The sequence below is a fragment of the Cynocephalus volans genome, chromosome 7, assembly GCF_027409185.1.
Source record: "Cynocephalus volans isolate mCynVol1 chromosome 7, mCynVol1.pri, whole genome shotgun sequence".
NCBI lineage: Eukaryota > Metazoa > Chordata > Mammalia > Dermoptera > Cynocephalidae > Cynocephalus > Cynocephalus volans.
Genome location: NC_084466.1, coordinates 13,923,661 through 13,944,810, shown reverse-complemented (window position 1 = coordinate 13,944,810; position 21,150 = coordinate 13,923,661).

The window sequence follows — 21,150 nt, the reverse complement described above, 5'->3', positions numbered from 1 at the left end:
AGGACTGGCTAAAGAGGAAGTCACTTTTTAGGCTACAAATGTAAGCTCAGAAGTTAAGAGACATTGGAACCAAGCACTGAATCGGGGCAAGGAGCTCAGTCACTACAACTAGAACCAAGGTTAAAGCAAAACCAGCAACATGGCCAGCACAATGGGGACTCACTCATCTATAGAACCAGGCTTCTAAAATTCCCTGCAGCTAAGGACAGGCTTGGTCCCAAAGCCGAGGGTGGGAAATTGAAGTTGTTGGCTGAGCTTATAGTGGGTGGCACGTTCTTCCATTAGGAGGTGGGAAGGCCAGTACAGGGGCAGAAGATCTAGCAGGTTACACTCCAAGTAATTCCCAAGAAGGAAAACATCCATTTCTAGGAAGTAAGGGAAGGGAGGTACCCCCCCTCTTTAAAACTGAGACCCATGATGAAAGGGACACCATGTTTCCTAAAGCAGAATGAGGGCAAAGTAAACTTAATTATTACCTATTTTTAAAATTAGGATCTTAGGAAAATGAGTTGGATTCTAAAGAGATAGCTTCTAGTACGTATCCTTTGCTCTCAACTGTTTGATGTTTTTATCCATGTCTTGGCTGAAGATATAAGCTGCATAGTTATCAAATTAGAAAATGATAAAATTCTGGGAAGATAACAAAACTCTGGATTATAAAATCAGGCTCAGAAAGAATCCTGAGGACCTTGAAATTAAAAACACAGTACCATTTAAATTAGCACCAAAAATTTGAAATACTTAAGTATAAATCTAACAAAATATGCACAAGACCTATAAGAGGAAAATTGCAAAACTGATTTGAAGAAATCAAAGAACTAAATAAATGGAGAGAGATTCCTTGTTCACAAATAGAAAAATTCTAATTAAAACAAGGCACCACTATGCACTTATTAGAATAGCCCAAAATCCAGAACACTGACAGCACCAAATGCTGGCAAGGATGTGGAACAACAGAAATTCTCATTTAATGCTGATGAGAATGCAAAATGGTATAGCCTCTTTGGAAGGCAGCTTGGCAGTTTCTTATAAAAGTAAACATACTCTTACCATATGATTCAGCAATTGCACTACCGGAAGCTTACACAAAGGAGTTGAAACTTATGTTCACACAAAAACCAGCACATGGATATTTATAGCAGCTTTATCCCTAATGTCAAAACTTAGAAACAACAAAGATGTTTTTCAACAGGTGAATGTATAAATAAAATGTGGTATATCCAGACAATGGAATATTATTCAGTGATAAAAAGAAATGAGCTATCAAGCCATGAAAAGACATGGAGGAAACTTAAACTCATATTACTAAGTGAAAGAAGCCAATATAAAACAGCAATACATTGTATGGCTCCAACTATAGGACATTCTGGAAAAGGGAAACTGTGGAGACAATAAAAAGATCAGTAGATGCCAAGGGTTGGGGGGAGGGAGGGATGAGTAAATGGAGCATAGAGGATTTTTAGGGCAGTGATACTAAAACGGTGTATACCTATCATTATACAGTTGTCCAAACTCATAGAAAGTGCAAAACCGAGTGAACCCTAATGTAAACTTTGAACTCTGGGTGATAAAGGTGTGTCAATGCATCCAAGTGTGAGCTAACAATATAATGCCCACCAAACTGAGAAGTAATCCTGAGACTGAAGAATGAAGCAGGCAACTCTATAGGGTTTACAAGGAGTTTATTATGATTATTATTATTATTAGTAGTAGTAGTGAGTTACAGGAAACAGATCGGGCAGAGTATCAATCTGAGTGCTGAGCAGTTGTTTTCTCAGCAACCCTGGCGGGGGGGAGTCAAAGCTCATAAGGAACTTAGATATAAAAGTGGAGTTATGCCAAAAAGAGAAAGGCTGCAGAAGTGGAAGATTCCCAGGCACCTTATAGCCACCTGTTGCTCATCCTTGGGGTTGCTAAAGTCACTCCTCTAATCTCACTGAAGCATAGTATTCTGCTCCTTTGCTTCCTTGGTTGCTAAGCAACCTGTGCAGGGGAAAGATTGTAACTATTAAAGCCAGAGCTCTGAAGGCCATGAGGATGGAATGAGTTCTGACTAGCATTCCTACATAGGATGGAGTGAGTTCTGACCAGCATTCCTATGCAATGTAGATTCATCAATTGTATCAAATGTGTCACCCCGGTAAATGCTGATAGCGGCGTAGACTTTGTATGGGTGAGGGTAGGTATGGAAATTTTCTGTACCTTCCTGTCAATTTTGCTGTGAATCTAAAACTGTTTAAAAAATAAAGTCTATTAGAAAAAAAAAAAAAAGAATCATTTTTGGGAAAATGTTGTCTTAAATATCCACATGCTCTGCTTCCCTCCCAACTCCAGTCATGTCCAGGGAACCAGAAAGACAGAAGGAGGGCTTTGGGCTCTGCCACCATTCCAGCAGAGAGCTTCCTCCTTGCTGGATCAGAGAGGCACTGCAGGACCAGCAGCAAAGCCCTGGGGTAAGATCAGAGAAGCCTTCTTGGAGAGGGTTTGGCCTGTGGAGATTCATGAACCTCTATTAGTCGGGGTTCTTCAGAGAAATAGAACCAGGAGGATGATTCATTCTCCTCTCTCTCTCTTTTTCTCTCTGTCTCATGATAAGATTTGAGAGAGAGATTTTAAGGAATTGCCTCATGTGATTGTGGGGGTTGGCAAGCCTGAAGTCCGCAGGGTAGGCTGAAGATCTAGGAAAGAGCTGAGATTGCAGTTCAAGTCAGAGGATAATCTAGAGACAGAATTCCCTCAATCTTTTTCTCTTAAGGGCTTCTACTGCAATGGAGGCCCACCCACATTATGGAAGGTAACCTGCTTTACTCAAAATCTACTGATTTAAATGTTAATCTCATCTAAAAATACAAGTACCTTCATAGCACATCTAGACTGGCGTTTAACCAAGTATTTGTGTACCACGGCCAAGCCAAACTGACATAAAATTAATTATCATGGACCCCCAAAAGGAAGGGTAATTCTGGTCCCTTATGAGTATCTCAGGGACAGCCCACTGGTCTCCCTGAATTCCAAGAAGCTGGAGAAGGAGGAAGGGAGGGAGGCAAATGCATCTTTATTGATGAAGCTGAAAACATACGAGCTCACGTAGCTGAGAAGATGAGGGTCAGGGAGCCTTCCTCCCAGCACCACAATGGGGAACTGATAACACATCACCTGCCACACTGCAGGTCACCAGGGCAGACACTGCCTTGTTTTCAACATTCACAGGATGGCCTCCATTGAATAAGTTCTGTGGTGGACTGATAATACTGCCCCAAAGATGACCACATCCTGATCCCTGGAACCCATAACTATGTTCCCTTCCATGGCAGGAGGGACTTTGCAGATATGATTAAGTTAAGGATCTTGAGATCAAGGACTATCCTGAATTATTGGGGGTGGGGGTGGGGAGGGAAGGTGGAGGAAGAGGGCTAAATGTAATCACAGGGTCCTATAAGAGGGAAGCAGGAGGGTCAGAGTGGAAGGAGGACACGTGACAAAGGAAGCAGAGACTGGAGGGCTTCGAACGTGGTAGAGGGGACCATGAGTCAGGCATGCAGGCAGCCTCTAGAAGCTGGAGAAGACATGGACATGGGGCTCCCCCAGAGCCTCCAGAAGGAACGCAGTCCTGCCGACACCTTGATTTTAGGACTTCTGACCTCCAGAATTGTAAGATAATAAATATGTGTCATTTTAAGCCACTAAGTTTCTGGTAATATTTTACAGCAGCCGTAGGAAACTAATACAAGTACCTTAAGAAGACACAGTAGCCATAGAGAAAACACAATCAGAATACTCATAAGAGTAGAAGTCCCCGTAACACCCAACTTGGTGGTATGGAAGACAAGTAGAAAGAAAACACTTAAAAGACAGAGCAAATATACAAAGAAATGGCAATCTTCAGAGGGGGAAAAAAACTCTACAGATGTAACTAAGAGAAATAGCAAAATAACAGGATCCAGAGGGATAAAAAGACGGGGGTGTTGCTAGAAAGTAGAATCGAGCTGAATGCACTACCACGGGAAAGGGGAGAACAGTCTCAGGGAAGGGGAATGAGGCAGGGAGGGAGGGGACAGCAGCGAGGGCCACCTAGGAGCTGGCGACAACTTCCTGAAAAGTGCAGCTGGAAGCCTGGCCTCGGGAGAGGTGTTCACACACTGGTGCAAACTACCGTGACTCAGAAAGTCCTCTGCAGGGACTAGGATGGACTCTCCAGCTCCCACCGTGCCCTGCCTCTCGCTGGTCAAAGGTCGGGGACTCCAGTGACACAGTGACAGATCTTTTGTTACAGTCCCACAGGTCTCTGCAGCTCTGTTCATTTTTTCCAGTCTATTTTCTCTCTCTCTTTCTTGCTATCTGACCTTTGTATGCATATTTCACGGCTGATCCTGTCATCACATCATTTAATTATATAACTGTCCTTATTTGTATGTCAGTGTTTTAAAAGAATCGAGTCTTAGAGAAATGAGTCACCAAAAAAATATACAAACGGTCAAAACACGGCCACTACCTAAATAAATAAACCATTAGATTGAAAACTGAAGCTGAGCCCTAGGAGGCAGGTGATAAGTATCCATCATTAAAAATCAAGTCTTTACTGATTTGATTAACACAGCTCATTAAAATATTAACAAGGAGAATAGGAAGTGAACTTAAAAGTCACAGATGGATGGAACAAATAGTTTGGGAAAGTCGGTTTTCATTGTTTAATTTTCTGTAACATTTTCAAAGGACGATAGAACAAGTTTGGTTAAAGTGTAACATACAAAAAAATCCCCAAGACATTCTGCACGTGCCTTCTGCCGGGGCTCAGTGTGACCTTATTGAAGTCCAATAATAGCTTGAAGTCTCCAGGTTCTCCAGCCAGAGGAGGCTCAGAGCACTGACTGGAGAACAGCGCTGCTGCCGCGCCCCTCACTTCCTCTGTCGTCCCCCAGAAGACAGGTGTCGCCCCCCAGAAGACAGGTGTCGTGCTGGAAAACGCACAACGCAAGTAACAGCCCCAGAAGAACGCCGAGCTTGGGCAGCCAGAACGCAGGGGAGGTCCTCCAGCCGAATCAAAAGGCTGGCTGGGGAAGGGGGAACGAAGGCGTGCTGTGTAGTTTAATAAGGAAGAGGTATTGGCTTAAATTCCCCAATCAAAAGACACAGACTGGCTGACTGGATCAAAAAAGAGGACCCAAATATATGCTGCCTACAAGAGACCCACCTCACCCATAAAGATTCAAACAGACTAAGAGTGAAAGGATGGAAAAAGATTTACCATGCAAACAGAAAAGAAAAACGAGCTGGAGTAGCTATTCTTATATCTGACAAAATAGACTTTAAACTAAAAACCATAAAAAGAGACAATGAGGGACACTACTTAATAATAAAAGGACTGATCCATCAAGAAGACATAACAATCATAAATATGTATGCACGCAATGTTGGAGCAGCCAGATTTATGAAACAAACACTATTAGACCTAAAGAAGGAAATAGACACTAATACCATAATAGCAGGGGACCTGAACACCCCACTGTCAATATTAGACAGATCATCTAGGCAAAGAATCAGTAGAGAAACACAAGATCTAAACAAGACTCTAGACCAATTGGAATTGGCAGATATCTACAGAACATTCCACCCAACAACCTCAGAATATTCATTCTTCTCAGCAGCACATGGATCATTCTCCAGGATAGATCACATATTAGGTCACAAATCAAGTCTCAATAAATTCAAAAAAATTGGAATTATCCCATGTATCTTCTCAGACCACAATGGATTAAAACTAGAAATTAATAACAAACGAAACTCTGGAAACTATACAAACACATGGAAATTAAACAGCATTCTACTTAATGACATATGGGTCCAAGAAGAAATCAAGCAGGGAATCAAAAAATTTATTGAAACTAATGAAAACAATGATACATCATACCAAAACCTGTGGGATACTGCAAAAGCAGTATTGAGGGGAAAATTTATTGCATTAAACGCTCTCTTCAGAAGAATGGAAAGATGGCAAGTGAACAACCTAACACTTCACCTTAAAGAAATAGAAAAACAAGAACAATCCAATCCTAAAGTTAGCAGACGGAAAGAAATCATTAAGATCAGAGCAGAACTGAATGAAATTGAAAACCAAAAAACAATTCAAAAGATCAACAAATCAAAAAGTTGGTTTTTTGAAAAGATAAATAAAATTGACAAACCATTAGCATGGCTAACAAAAAAAAGAAGAGAGAAGAATCAAATAACAAAAATTAGAAATGAAAAAGGCGATATTACAACTGATTCATCTGAAATACAAGGAATCATTCGAGACTACTATAAACAACTATACGCCAACAAATTTGAAAATCTGGAGGAAATGGATAAATTTCTGGACACACACAAGCTCCCAAAACTGAACCATGAAGACGTAGAAAATTTGAACAGACCAATAACAATAAACGAGATTGAAGCTGTTATCAGAAGGCTCCCAACAAAGAAAAGCCCAGGACCAGATGGATTCACAGCAGAATTTTACCAAACATTCAAAGAGGAATTGACACCGATTCTTTACAAACTATTCCAAAAGATTGAAACGGACGCAAATCTCCCAAACTCATTCTATGAAGCAAACATCATCCTGATACCAAAACCAGGTAAAGATATAACCAAAAAAGAAAACTACAGGCCAATATCCTTGATGAATATAGATGCAAAAATCCTCACTAAAATACTAGCAAACAGAATACAGCAACACATACGTAAAATTATTCATCACGATCAAGTGGGATTCATCCCAGGGATGCAAGTCTGGTTCAACATACGCAAATCAATAAATGTGATACACCATATTAATAAACTCAAACACAAGGACCATATGATCATCTCTATAGATGCTGAAAAAGCATTTGATAAAGTTCAGCACTCATTCATGACAAAGATCCTTTATAAGTTAGGTATAGAGGGAAAGTATCTCAACATAATTAAAGCCATATATGCCAAAACCCACTGCCAATATCATCCTGAATGGGGAAAAGCTGAAAGCTTTTCCTTTAAGAACAGGAACTAGACAAGGATGCCCACTCTCACCACTCCTATTCAACATAGTGTTGGAAGTACTAGCCAGAGCAATCAGAGAAGAGAAGGAAATAAAGGGCATCCAGATTGGAAAAGATGAAGTCATATTGCCCCTGTTTGCAGATGACATGATCCTATATATCGAACAGCCTAAAACCTCTACAAAAAAACTGTTGGAATTGATAAATGATTTCAGCACAGTAGCAGGATACAAAATCAACACACAAAAATCAGTAGCATTTCTTTTCTCCAATAGTGAACATGCAGAACGAGAAATCAAGAAAGCCTGCCCATTTACAACAGCCACCAAAAAAATAAAATACTTAGGAATTGAGTTAACCAAGGAGGTGAAAAATCTCTATAATGAGAACTACAAACCACTGCTGAGAGAAATTAGATTGGATACAAGAAGATGGAAAGATATCCCATGCTCTTGGATTGGAAGAATCAACATAGTGAAAATGTCCATACTACCCAAAAGTGATATACAAAGTCAATGCAATCCCCATCAAAATTCCAAAGACATTTTTCTCAGAAATGGAAAAAACTATCCAGACATTTATAAGGAACAATAAAAGACCATGCATAGCCAAAGCAATGCTGAGCAGAAAAAATAAAGCTGGAGGCATAACACTACCTGACTTTAAGCTATACTACAAAGCTATAATAACCAACACAGTATGGTACTGGCATAAAAACAGACACACTGATCAATGGAATAGAATAGAGAATCCAGAAATCAACCCACACACTTACTGCCATCTGATCTTTGACAAAGGCACCAAGCCTATTCACTGGGGAAGGGACTGCCTCTTCAGCAAATGGTGCTGGGATAACTGGATAGCCATATGCAGGAGAATGAAACTAGATCCATACCTCTCACCATATACTAAAATCAACTCAAAATGGATTAAGGATTTAAATATACACCCTGAAACAATAAAACTTCTTAAAGAAAACATAGGAGAAACACTTCAGGAAATAGGACTAGGCACAGACTTCATGAACACGACCCCAAAAGCACGGGCAACCAAAGGAAAAATAAACAAATGGGATTATATCAAACTAAAAAGCTTCTGCACAGCAAAAGAAACAATTAACAGAGTTAAAAGACAACCAACAGAGTGGGAGAAAATATTTGCAAAATATACATCTGACAAAGGATTAATATCCAGAATATATAAGGAACTCAAACAACTTTACAAGAAGAAAACAAGCAACCCAATTAAAAAATGGGCAAAAGAGCTAAGTAGACATTTCTCTAAGGAAGATATACAAATGGCCAACAGACATATGAAAAAATGCTCAACATCACTCAGCATCCGGGAAATGCAAATCAAAACCACACTGAGATACCATCTAACCCCAGTTAGGATGGCTAAAATCCAAAAGACTATGAACAATAAATGCTGGCGAGGTTGCGGAGAAAAAGGAACTCTCATACATTGTTGGTGGGGCTGCAGAATGGTGCAGCCTCTATGGAAAATGGTATGGAGATTCCTCAAACAACTGCAGATAGATCTACCATACGACCCAGCTATCCCACTGTTGGGAATATACCCAGAGGAATGGAAATCATCAAGTCGAAGGTATACCTGTTCCCCAATGTTCATTGCAGCACTCTTTACAACAGCCAAGAGTTGGAACCAGCCCAAATGCCCATCATCAGATGAGTGGATACAGAAAATGTGGTACATCTACACAATGGAATACTACTCAGGTATAAAAACGAATGAAATACTGCCATTTGCAACAACATGGATGGACCTTGAGAGAATTATATTAAGTGAAACAAGTCAGGCACAGAAAGAGAAATACCACATGTTCTCACTTATTGGTGGGAGCTAAAAATTAATATATAAATTCACACACACACACACACACACACACACACACACACACACACACACACACAAAAACCAGGGGGGGGGGAAGAAGATATAACAACCACAATTACTTGAAGTTGATACGACAAGCAAACAGAAAGGACATTGTTGGGGGGGAGGGGGGGAGGGAGGAGGGAGGGACGTTTTGGTGAGGGGGAGCAATAATCAGCCACAATGTATATCGACAAAATAAAATTTAAAAAAAAATAAATAAATAAATAAAAATAAAATTTAAAAAAAAAAGAAAGAAAATCAAGCAGACAAAATGTTTAAAAATATATAAAAGAGTTATACATAATTAAAAAAAAAAATAAGGAAGAAGTATTACTTATGGCTGTTTGTCCCTTTAGCCTCATCACCAAAGCAGTGAAGTGGAAGTCTGAGCAAGAAGGAGAGAACTCGGCACTGTGAGGAATGTGGAATTCAGCCAAGTACACTTTACCCAATTCAGAAATTCACTGCGAAGGCTTTACAGGGAGAAGATTTAAGGGACCAATTGAGAAAAACAAACAAATTTTGTTTATTTTCCAGAAAAGGGTCAGCTCTAATTGTCATCAAGGGGTCAGAGCCAACACGTGATTTCCCAATGTCAGAGCACGCTGGGCACTAAGGGCTCCTGCGCGTGGAGGGTGAGTGAAGAGCTGGCTGGGGTTGGGCAAGGTGCAGGGAGGAGGCAGCAGCTAGATCAAGCCGGTGAGGACAGGTCACCCCAGGCCATTCCAACCAGCAGTGGGAACCACATTATCTAAGCTCCAATGTGAAACATATACTCTGATAAGAATGTTTGCAAATGGGTTTATCCCAGAAAATCCAGGACGTATGTTTGTTGTATCAGCAGGGTTTTCAACGTTAGGACTACTGACACTTGGGGCCAGGCAATTCCCTGGCGTGGGAAGTGTTGTAGGATGTTTCCCCGGATTCTCCTCCTTTTTCAGTGCCTATTCTTTCTCAGCCATCCCCACGGTAGGTAGAGTCCTAGAACCTTTGGCTGTTTCCTTGATGATTTGATCTTCTCCCATGACAGCTCTCTCAAAACACCTAATTCCTCAAGCACCTGACTCCCATGGTGATATTCAAAAGAGTTGTTTCCTGGAATAGCACAGGCGTTGGCTGGGTCGCTGGAGTTGTGAAATCAGCCAAATATCCATCCTGCAAATCAACTTCTTTGTCCTGAACTTGCCTCTGCACTTCATGCCCACACTTCTGAATTCTTGCTCAGAATCTCCCGTGGATTTCCCTCTGGTGCCTTAAGATAAAAAATGTCCAGGAATGACTGACCTCTCTCCCCACTCCAGAATGTACTCCCTGTATTTATTAATGGGATCATCATGTTTACTGTCCCTGGAGTTAGAAAGCTCTGAAACATCTTTGTCTTCTCCCCAAATAGGCACTTGGTCTTCAGTCTGGGTCATTCTCTCTGCAGGGAGAGCATTTGACTCTCGCTCTGCACTGTGTATATCCACGCCTTCCTCCCCACACCACCAATCTGGCCAGATCCTCTTCGTCTCTCACCTGGATGCCTTTCTCTCCACCCACCTCCATTTTCTCCCATTACCCATCCTTCCTACACATTGGTATTAGTCCATCCTCCGTTTTGGCCCTTTATTGCTCAAAAGTAGCTTCACTGGTTATAGGAAAACATCCAAGCTCTTTATTTTGGTGTTCAATGCTTCCTACACTTGAACTTCATGGCTGACAGACTCTCCAGTGGCACTCACATTTTGGCCCTGCATGGTCTCCATGCAAGTATGGGTGGAACCTGTGACTTCCTTTTAACTGACAGAACATGCAAAGGTAATGGGATATCATGACTATGATTTTATATACACATATATTTTTTCAAATAAATATATAATGGCTCCATTATATAGTTTAGAAGAAGTAGCTGCCATGTGGTGAGGGGCCACAGAGAGGGCCAGTGGCAAGGAACTGCTGGTAGGCTCTGGAAGCTGAGAGCAGCGCCCGGCCAACAGCCAGCAAGAAAACTAGGTCCTCCGTCCTGTAGGAGCAGGACTCCACAAGGAGACCATGTCTTTTAACACCATGAAAGCTTGGAAGTGGGTCTTTTCCCAGTCAAACCTCTGAAGGGCCTGTAGCCCTGGCTGACACCTGGTTTTCAGCCTGGTAAGATGTTAAGCAAGGACCCAGTTCAGCTGCGCCCACACTTCAGAGGCACAGAAGCTGTTAGATAATGATTCTGTATTGTTTCAAGTGGCTAAGTTTCTGGTAATGTGCTACGCAGCAACAGAAAACTAATAAAGCCCTCGATTTCTGTCAAACTTGAGTTCCCAAATGTGTATTAAGTGGAGAAAAAAAAATGAATGAATGAAAATGGCCTGGGGTCAGTGCTATGTTCCAGAAGCTGCAGGACAGAGGCTATTGGAGGGCATCTGAGGACACACGATTGTCCAGAGGTTGAGGAGTGGTCCAAAGGCAGTGGACTGGGCGGGTCCATCTCAACGGGCCACAACGCACCGTGTTGCCAGGAACGAGATCCAGGCTGGAAAGGGAGGCCTTGCAGGATGGGTATGCAGCTCACGCCACCTGTGTCAGCAAACCAGCATGACAAAATTTTGCAGTAAACACGCACACGCCCACCACCTAGATTCTACAATCATCTTCCTCAACTTGCTGTAGCACCTGTCTTTCCCCTTGGCCTTCCCTATTATCGATCCAGGTAAGTGTCAAAGTAAATTGAAGACATCAGTATACTTTCCTCTTAAATACTTCAGCATATGTATTAGTTAGAATTCAATATTCTTGACAGTTATTTTTTTTTCTTTTGAGATAAAATTTACAGTGAAATTTTCAAATCTTAAGTGGATGATTTTGACAAATGCAGACACCTGTGTAACCCAAATGCTCATTGTAGAGACAAGATACAAGGCATGGCCATCACCCAGAAAGTTCCCTAATGCCATTTCCTAGTCAATCCCTACCCTAACCCAGAGGCAACCACTGTCCTGACATTCTTCCCCCATAGATTAGTTTTGCCTGTTTTAGATCTTCATGTAAATGGAATCACATAGCATGCGCTCCTTTGTGTCTGGATTATTTTAATGTGTAATGTTTTCAGGATTCTACCTGGGCTCCCAGTTAGCTCAGTTGGTTTAAGTGCACTCAGGTCAAAAGTTCAGTTCCCTATACCCATCAGCCACCAAGAAAAAAATTTTAAAAAGATTTATACATATTGTTTCATGTATAAGTAGTTTGTTCCTTTGTATTGCTGAGTAGAATTCTACTGTATGAATATATGCATCAAAGTTCTTTTAACCATTCTCTTGTGAATGGACACCTGGGCTGTTTCAGTTTTTGGCTACATTTTCAATAAAATCGATCTTTTCTTTAATATCATTTATCACAGTTGTAATATATTTTTGTTATTTTAGTAAATTATGGGCTAAGAATAATTATAATAGCAACTTAATACAAAAGAAATTTTTAACACTTTCAATTTTATAGTCACAGAATGTTAAATTTAATTTAAATACATATTTTATTGCAAAATATCAAGAAAGAGTGAGCAATAAAAGACTTCCGAGCACAAAAAATTACATTAGGATTAACTTCTAAGAGGAAAGTGAAAAAGAAATAGGAATTCAAGGGGAAATAAGAAACAATGTTGATGATGGTTGTATTTTTTACATGGATGATGTAAGTATTAAGTTGATATGGCATTTAGATTCCAACAGACACATTTGAAAGAGTGACATGATAGTTTAAGGATTCAACCATCAATACTTATAACAATTGCAAACTTGTGATGAAAAAAAATATTAAATGTCAACATAAAAATATGTGAAGTTCATCATTTTCCCAAATTATTTTAGGGAATAGGTAAGTAAATTTGTTTAAAGATCATTGAAGATGACTGCTTTACAGCCTTTACTCTTCCGGTTACAATTGCTGTGCAACACATTACCCCCAAATTTATGGCTTAAAACGACACCATTTTATTTATGGTCACAGATTTTGGGGGTCAGAAATTCAGGCAGGACACAGTGCGAGTAATTTGTCTCTGCTCCACCATATCTGGGACCTCAACTCCCAGGTGACTGTCAAGACTCAAAGGTGGGGGTGACTTGAAGACAGGGCTGGAATCACTGATGGGTCCTTCACTCCCACATCTCACGCCTGGGCTAGGAGGACTCAAAGACCAAAGACCTGGCTTCCCTGTGGCCTCGGCCTCTGCTTACACTTCATACACGGCCACTCAAGGCTCTGAGCAACAAGGCAGCTGTGAATAAGGACGAAGCCTCATCCCCTTTTTGACCCACACTTGAAGTCACCCAGGGCCACTTTTGCACAGTATATTGGTTAAGGCGGTCATAGGTTGTTAAGGGTTGAATTGTGTCCCTTAAAAAGATACATTGAAGTCCTAACCCCTAGTACCAATGAATGTGGCCTTATTTGCAAATAGAGCCTGTGCAGATGAGGCTCTTCACGCCACGTGGAGACAGAGGCAGAGACTGGAGAGAAGAATCTACACCAAGGAACGCCAAGGACTGTCGGCAACCACCAGAAGGTGGGAGAGAGGCACGGAATGGTTTTTCCCTCAGAGCCTCCAGAAGGAACCAACACTAATGACATCTTGATTTTGGACTTCCAGAACTGTGAGAGAATACAGTTCTGTTGTTCTGAGCCACCTGGTTGGTGGTAATTTGCTGTGGCAAGCCTAGGAAATGAATACGCAAGCCCGCTGAGATACAGCGGAGGGGCTCTTGGCCCCACGTATCCATGAGAGAAGTGTCCCAGAGCTGTAACCCTACTGTCACGGTAGAAAAAGTGAGCGGCTGTATTTCAAGCACTTACATTGCGACTCGATGGATGGCTTGTAATTACAGTACAGGTGAAAACAAATCTTTTTGTTCTGAAGACAATTTCAAAACCCACTCAACCTATCAGGAAGAAAAATGAATCTTTTCTGCAAGGCCTGTTCTTACTATCCTAAATTGAGTCTCGGCCTCTAACTAGTCACTCCCCAGCTGTGGATCTCAATGTGCTCAAGCACACTACTGATTAGGCGATCATCTTGGATAGGCTCTGGTCATATTTTGTGTCTTAGAAACTGAAACGGAGGTCAGCGCTTGGGCCAGCTGAAACCCAGATGGCCAGCCAATGTGGTCTCATTAAAATGCCCTTGTTGCTATTGTCTTGGACTGTTGTCAAGTTCTGATCCAAAGTAGACTTGAATTTACATTTCAAAGCCTTCCACATTGCAGGCTTTCCAGCATCCTCTTTTCCCATTTCCACCAATGTGGCTTGGAACACATCTAGGGAAATCATGGGCACCTTTGCGTTGGTTATTTTATTTTTCCTCAGAGAAAGCCTCTTTTTGCTGGAAACTACCATGCCACAGATCCCATTACAGAAAATAGAGGTTACAGAATTTTACAGGTTCCTGGTGTATTATGAAAAGAGCTCATTAATTTGTGAAAAACATAGCCAAAGTGGTGGAAACTGCATAAACAAGACCACTGACTGTAGAATTTTTCATTTGCATACCCTGGAGCCTCACTGAAACCTAAGGGTCATGGGTGGACTTGACTTTTCAGGAGAGTTGAAGGTTAACACTGTGCCCTTGTATGATGTTTTACAGTTGTTCTTTCAGGAAATTTTCACTTCTTACATGTCACGGTTGCAGGGTTTCACACAAATAATTCCTAACTATTTACTCTGTGTTTGTTCCCTCCTCAATTAAGTTATACACCTCGTTAAGGCAGGGAATTTCTAATTTTTTTCCTGTTGCCCCCAGTTCTGATCACTGGATTAGGTACACAGCAGGTGCTTAATCTGGGGGTGATAGTCAAAATCTTCAACAACTGACTGATTGCAAAGAACGTGCCATAGCACTGGAGAGCCCGCAGCTGCTCCAGGCATTTTAGTTGCTGGATGGTAGGGAAGTCCAGGGAGGTTCCAGGAAAGTGGCCAAAGTAGTGGGTGGCATCTGGGGGACCCAGAGCCATGGCTATTTACCACTCAGTACAGAACTATTACGTATTTTGACAATCAGTGGGTAACTAAAGCAGTAAATACTAACTGAATATCAGCCCAGAAAAGTGAACATTATCTGAAAAAAAATAGTAAAAACATTATAAGTATCTCCTTTTAACAAAAGAGCCAACGGAGGCCCAAGATGCAAAGTCACACTCCCAAAGTCACACAACTCGTTAATAGCAGGACTGGAAATCAGCAGCCAGTTCTCTGGAGTCACATTTCCCAGGACAGATCATTTGACGCACCGGATGAGGTCGTTGCTCTGCCTGGATCCGCTCTGCTCCCTTTTCCCCATTTTTGTCCCATTCTCCCTTTGAGGTGCTTCTGATTTCAACAAGCAACACCAGCTGCTCTTCTACGGCGCTTTGCCTTCTAGCTACTGGCTCCCACTAGCCTGCAGGTGAAGTCCCTGGGGGTGGTCTTTAACCTTGACCGTTGGGGTGCTGGGGCAGAAAACCCAGCCCCTCGCCTGGGGGAGCCTGCTCTAGGCACTGCTGCCACTCCCCGCTCTGCAGGGCCAGGCTACGTCGCTGGCAGCAGGACTTGGGCTCAGCTTGCACCCTCGCCGGACTCACATCCCTTCCCTGTCTGCTTCCCGTCCCTCATGGTTCCACCTGTGAGCGCTTCCTCCGCAGGTCACTGCCACCCCACTCTAATTCCAGGGAATCAACTGTATTCGTTTCCTGGGCTGCTGGAACGAGGTACCACCAACTGGGTGGCTTATGACATCAGCAGTTCAGTCTCTTGCAGTTCTGGAGGCCAGAGTCCTAAATCAAGGTGTCAGACAGCCTAGGTCCTCCTAGAAGGCGCTAGAGGAGAATCTGTTTCGTGCTTTTTTCTTAGCATCTGGGGTTGCAAGCAGTCCCTGGTGTTTCCTGGCCATAGACACTTCACTCCAGTCAACGTCTGCCTCCACTTGACGTTCTTCCCGTGTCCTCATCTCTCTTTTCATAAGGACACCCACCATATCGGATTAAGGGCCCACCCTAGTTCTAATAAGTATAACCTCATTTTAACTGGATTATAGCTGCAAAGGCCCTGTTTCCAAATAAAGTCAGTCACAGTAGGAGGGGGGTTGTTAGTTTGCTGGACTGTGAGGGAAGGATCTGTTCCAGGCCTTCCTGGGCCTGCAGGTGGCCTGTTTCCCCGTGTCTCCTCACATCGTCTTTCCTCCATACATGTCTGTCTCCATGTCCTAATTTCCCCTCTTCATAAGGATGCCAGTCATATGGAATTAGGGCCACCCTAATATCTCATTTTAATTTGATTACCTCTGTAAATACTCTCTTTCCAGATAAAGTCACATTCTGTTTTAGTCTGTTTTGTGTTGCTGTAACAGAAATACCTGAGACTGGGTAATTTATAAAGGAAAGAGGTTTATTTGGCTTACGATTCTGGGACAGCTGCATCTGGCACAGGCCTCAGGCTGCTTCTACTCATGGCAGAAAGTGGCAGACAGCCGGTGGGTACAAGCAGATCACATGGCAAGAGGAAGTGGGGGGGGTGCCAGGGTCTTTTTAAGCAATGAGCTCTCGCGAGAACTAATTGAGTGAGAACTCACTCATGAATCCCCCCTCCCCCGAGGAGAGCATTAATCCATTCATGAGGGATCTGCCCCCATGACTCAATCAGTTTCCAACACTGCCACATTGGACATCAAATTTCCACATGAGTTTTGGAGGGGACAACACATCCAAACTCCATCATTCCATGGCCCCCCAAAACTCATGTCACTCTCACATACAAAATACAATCATTCTATCCCAACAGTCCTCAAAGTCTTAGCTTGCTCCAGCACCAACTTAAAAGTCCAAAGTCCAAAGTCTCCTCTGAGACCAAAAGCAAAAGTCCTTCCAGCTGTGAACCTGAAAAACAAAACCAAATTTATCTACTGCCAAGATACAATGGTGGAACAGACATTGGGTATACATTCCCATTCCAAAAGGGAGGAATAGGCCAAAAGAAAGGAAAAAGAGGCCCCAAACAAGTCCGAAACCCAGTAGGGCAGACATTATGTCTTAAAGCTCCAAAATAATGTTCTTTGACTCCAAGTCCTGTATCCTGGGCACAATTGGGCATCTGGGCCCTCAAAGCATCAGGCAGCCTCATTCCCACAGCTCTGCCAGGTGCAGCCCAGTGGGCCATGCTGGTGTCTGTGGCTTTTCCAGGCCCGTGTTCCACTCTGGTACCTCCATTAGTCTGGGGTCTCCATGGTGGTCCCACTGCCTTGGCTCTACTAGACATTTCCCTGGTGGGGGCTCCCTGTGGGGGCTCCAACCCCACTTTCCTGCTCAGCATTGCTCTAGTAGATAGCCTCAGCAGTGGCTCCGCCCCTGCAGCGGGTCTCTGCCTGGGCCCCCAGGCTTTTCCATACATCCTCTGGAATCTGGGTGGAGGCTGCCATGCCCTCACTGCTCACATGTCCTACTGGCCTGCAGACTTAACACAATGCAGACGCCACCAAGGTTTTGGGCCTCTGCTCTCCAGGGCTGCTGCATGAACCACACTTGGGGCTTCTCCAGCCAGAGCAGCTGGGATGCAGGGAGCAGGATCCCGAGGGCAGCTGTGCCCCAGGTCTGTCCTCCAGGATAACACAGTCCTTCTAGGCCTCAGGGTCTGTGATGGGTGGGGCATCTTTCCAGACTTCTCAAATGCCTGCAGGGCTTTCCTCTCATTTTCTCCACTATTAGCATCTGGCTGCCTCACTGTCAAGAAAATGTCTTTAGCAACCAGTTTATCTGATTCACCCTTGCATTTTTCTCCTGCTCTCCACTTCTGTACCGCATGGCCAGGCTGCAAATTTTCCAAAACTTTACCCTCTGCTTCCCTTTTAAATTCTGGCTTTATGTTATGCCTGTGCTGCCATAACTCAGAGTAGGCTGTTGGAAGTAGCCATGCAGCGTCCTTAATGCTTTGCTGCTTAGAAATTTCTTTGGCCATATGCTCTGGTTCACAGCTCTTAAGTTCCATCTTCCACAAAGTCCAAGCGTATGGATACAATGCAGCCAAGTTTCTTGCTATGGTGTAGCAAGGGTTGTCTTTTGTCCAATTCCCAATAAGTTCATTCCTATCTGAGACCTCATTATCTGCATGGCCTTTACTGTCCACATTTCTATCAGCATTCTGCTTGCCACCACATAAGTTTCTAAGACGTTCCAAACCTTCCCTCATCTTTTTCTCTTCTTCTAAGTCCTCCAAACTCCTCCAACCTTTTCCCATTACCCAGTTCCAAAGCTGCATCCACATTTTCAAGTATCTGTTTAGCAACACCCCACTCCTCAGTACCAATTTTCTGTTTTAGTACATTTTGTGTTGCTATAACAGAAATACCCGAGACTGGGTAATTTATAAAGGAAAGAGGTTTATTTGGCTTACGATTCTGGGACAGCTGCATCTGGCACAGGCCTCAGGCTGCTTCTGCTCATGGTGGAAAGTGGCAGGGAGCCAGTGGGAACAAGCAGATCACATGGCAAGAGGAAGCAAGAGAGAGAGAGAAGGTGACAGGGTCTTTTTAAGCAATGAGTTCTCGCAGGAACTAATCGAGCGAGAACTCACTCATTACCACCCGCTCCCCCAGGGAGAGCATTAATCCATTCATGAGGGATCCACTCCCATGATTCAATCAGTTTCCAACACTGCCACATTGGACATCAAATTTCCACATGAGTTTTGGAGGGGACAACACATCCAAATTCCATCACATTCTGAGGTACTGCCAGTTAGGATTTCAACATATGAATTTTTTCAGCGGGAAGAGGGGGCACAATTCAACCTGCAACTGGGGTTAGGATTTCAACATATCTTCTGGGCGACACAATTCAGCCCACAACACTGACCTAAGACATGTTATTTATTACTTTAATATTTCATGAAGGTCAAGAATATAAACACAATAGCATGTACTGTATATATAAAAAGGTTCCCAGTTGTGAAGCAAATATCTTAAAATATTTAAGTAATATTTTTGAGGGTACTTCAAAAAGTTTATGGGTGGATTCATATTATCTTCTTATTCTATTTTTCCGTGAACTTTTTGAAGTACCCTCATATTTTTTAATTTTTCTGAATTACTGGTCATAAGGTCAAAAACAATATTATGGTTTTATTTATAGGACATATGAATTTACAACATTTTTTTTTTCTTTCCTATAGCTAAGGTTAGACTTTTTTTCTAAGTAACTGTTTTGAATGGGAAATTACGTACCCTTAAGTATTGTTTTGAATGAGACAAATGAGTCATAAAAAAAAGATAAATAAACCGTATAGTGGTTGAGAACTCTGATGTCAGAGTGCTTAGATTTGCAACCTGGCTCTATAACTCACGAGCTGTGTGACCTCAGGCAAGTCGATCAAACTCTCTGAGCTTTCATTCCTCCATTTATAACAGGAGAGGACAATACTGTCACGTTGAAGGACATTGCATAGTGTTTGCTCATAGTCAACACTCACTAAATATTAGCTATTACTTTGTTTGAAGTATTAGTTTATAGATAATGATTCTGAAAATAAAAAGACATAATAGAAGTAAAGCTTTTATCTCTTTAGGTAAAACCTCACATTTTCCCAGAAAAGTATTGCTAATATTTTCCTTTAAAATGACAGAATATGACTAGTTCTTTTCTCTGTCTTAATGGTTTTGTAAAAATAAGTAATTCTTGAATATGGTACAAATTCAATCATAAATGGAAATATAGCAAAAAGTAAATCTCTTCACATTTACCCCAACTTCTCAGATCAGTTTTTCATAGGCAACCACTATTACCATGTAAATACTTCCAGAAACAGCCTATGCATATGTAAGCAATGTATATGTATTTCTCCACCCACATTTTTTTTTTTTTTTTTGGCAGCTGGCCATACAGGGATCCAAACCCTTGACTTTGCTGTTACAACACCACCCACCCACATTTTTATGCATGCTGGCATATTATGTATGCTCTTCTGCATCCTGATTTTTATAATTTGATAATATATCTAGGGAATTTTCTCTTATCAATACCAAATAATTCTGTCTTATTCTTTTCACTGTTGCATAGTATTCCATTCTATGGATGTGCCAGAAGTTACTCACCCAGTCTGCTACCACTGGGCATTTGGCTGGTTTCTTCTGTTACTGTAATGTGTATTTGCATCCTCATGCTTATGTGCAAATATGTATGTATGATAAATTCCTAGATGTAGAATTTCCATGTCAAAAAGTATATGCATTTTAAATTTTGATTGGTGCTTTTTAAATTGCCTTCCAAAGAGGATGGACCAATTTTCCCTCCAATCAACAATGATGCCAGGCCCCCATAATCAAGGCATTATTAAGCTTTTTGAATTTTTCCAATCTTATAAGGGTCAACCCCATCTCATTAAACTTCAAATTTATATTTGTCTTATTAGAGTGAGATTTAACATCTTTTCATTTGTTTATGAATACTTTATATTTCCTTTATTATAAACCGTTCAATTAACTTGTCCATTTTTCTATTTGAACATTTATTCTTTCATACTAGTCTTTATTAACTCTTTATATGAGTCTAACCTTGATCATGTGTATGTGATATTCTTCCTATTTAGTCATTTGTTGTTGACTTTGTTATAGTATTTTTTGTCTTGCAGAAATTTTTAATTCTTGTTTTTTTTTGGTTAAATTTATTAGAAAGGTAGGAGACAATTGCAGTTCTCCAGGCAGGAGAGGATCATTTGGCTTTGGCTAGAGCCAACAAGCATGACAGCTGTGTTAAATATGGTGGCAGGCAGGCAGGTGGGTGAGGCGAGGGAAAGAGAGATTGACCCTGAGGCTTTTGACCTGAGGAACCAGGTGAACAAAAATGCTCCTGACAGCAGGACAAGGCTCTAGGAGGAGCCAGTCTCTCACCTTCCAGGTTTGGAAACACGCTTCCACATGTCTGGTTTCATGATGGGATACACACTCAAGTCTTGTTCATTCATTGTCTAGTGAGGCTCTTTCCATCAAAGTGAAATGTGAGTCAGACTGAGCGTTCAGCAGGTCTGAAACAGCCATGACTACATTGCATCTATTCCTAGATAGTGACTTAGAGACCAAAAGCTAATGTGATACCTGCCATGTTGTGGCCTCACCCTGTGTCTGCTTTTGATCTTTTCTGGGGACTTCAGCACACTCTATGCAATAAATGGGAACACAATGACCCACCTCTGTGTCTGGGACCAATTTAAATAAGTTTGACTAGTATTCTCTGGATTCACAGGTATTTAACTG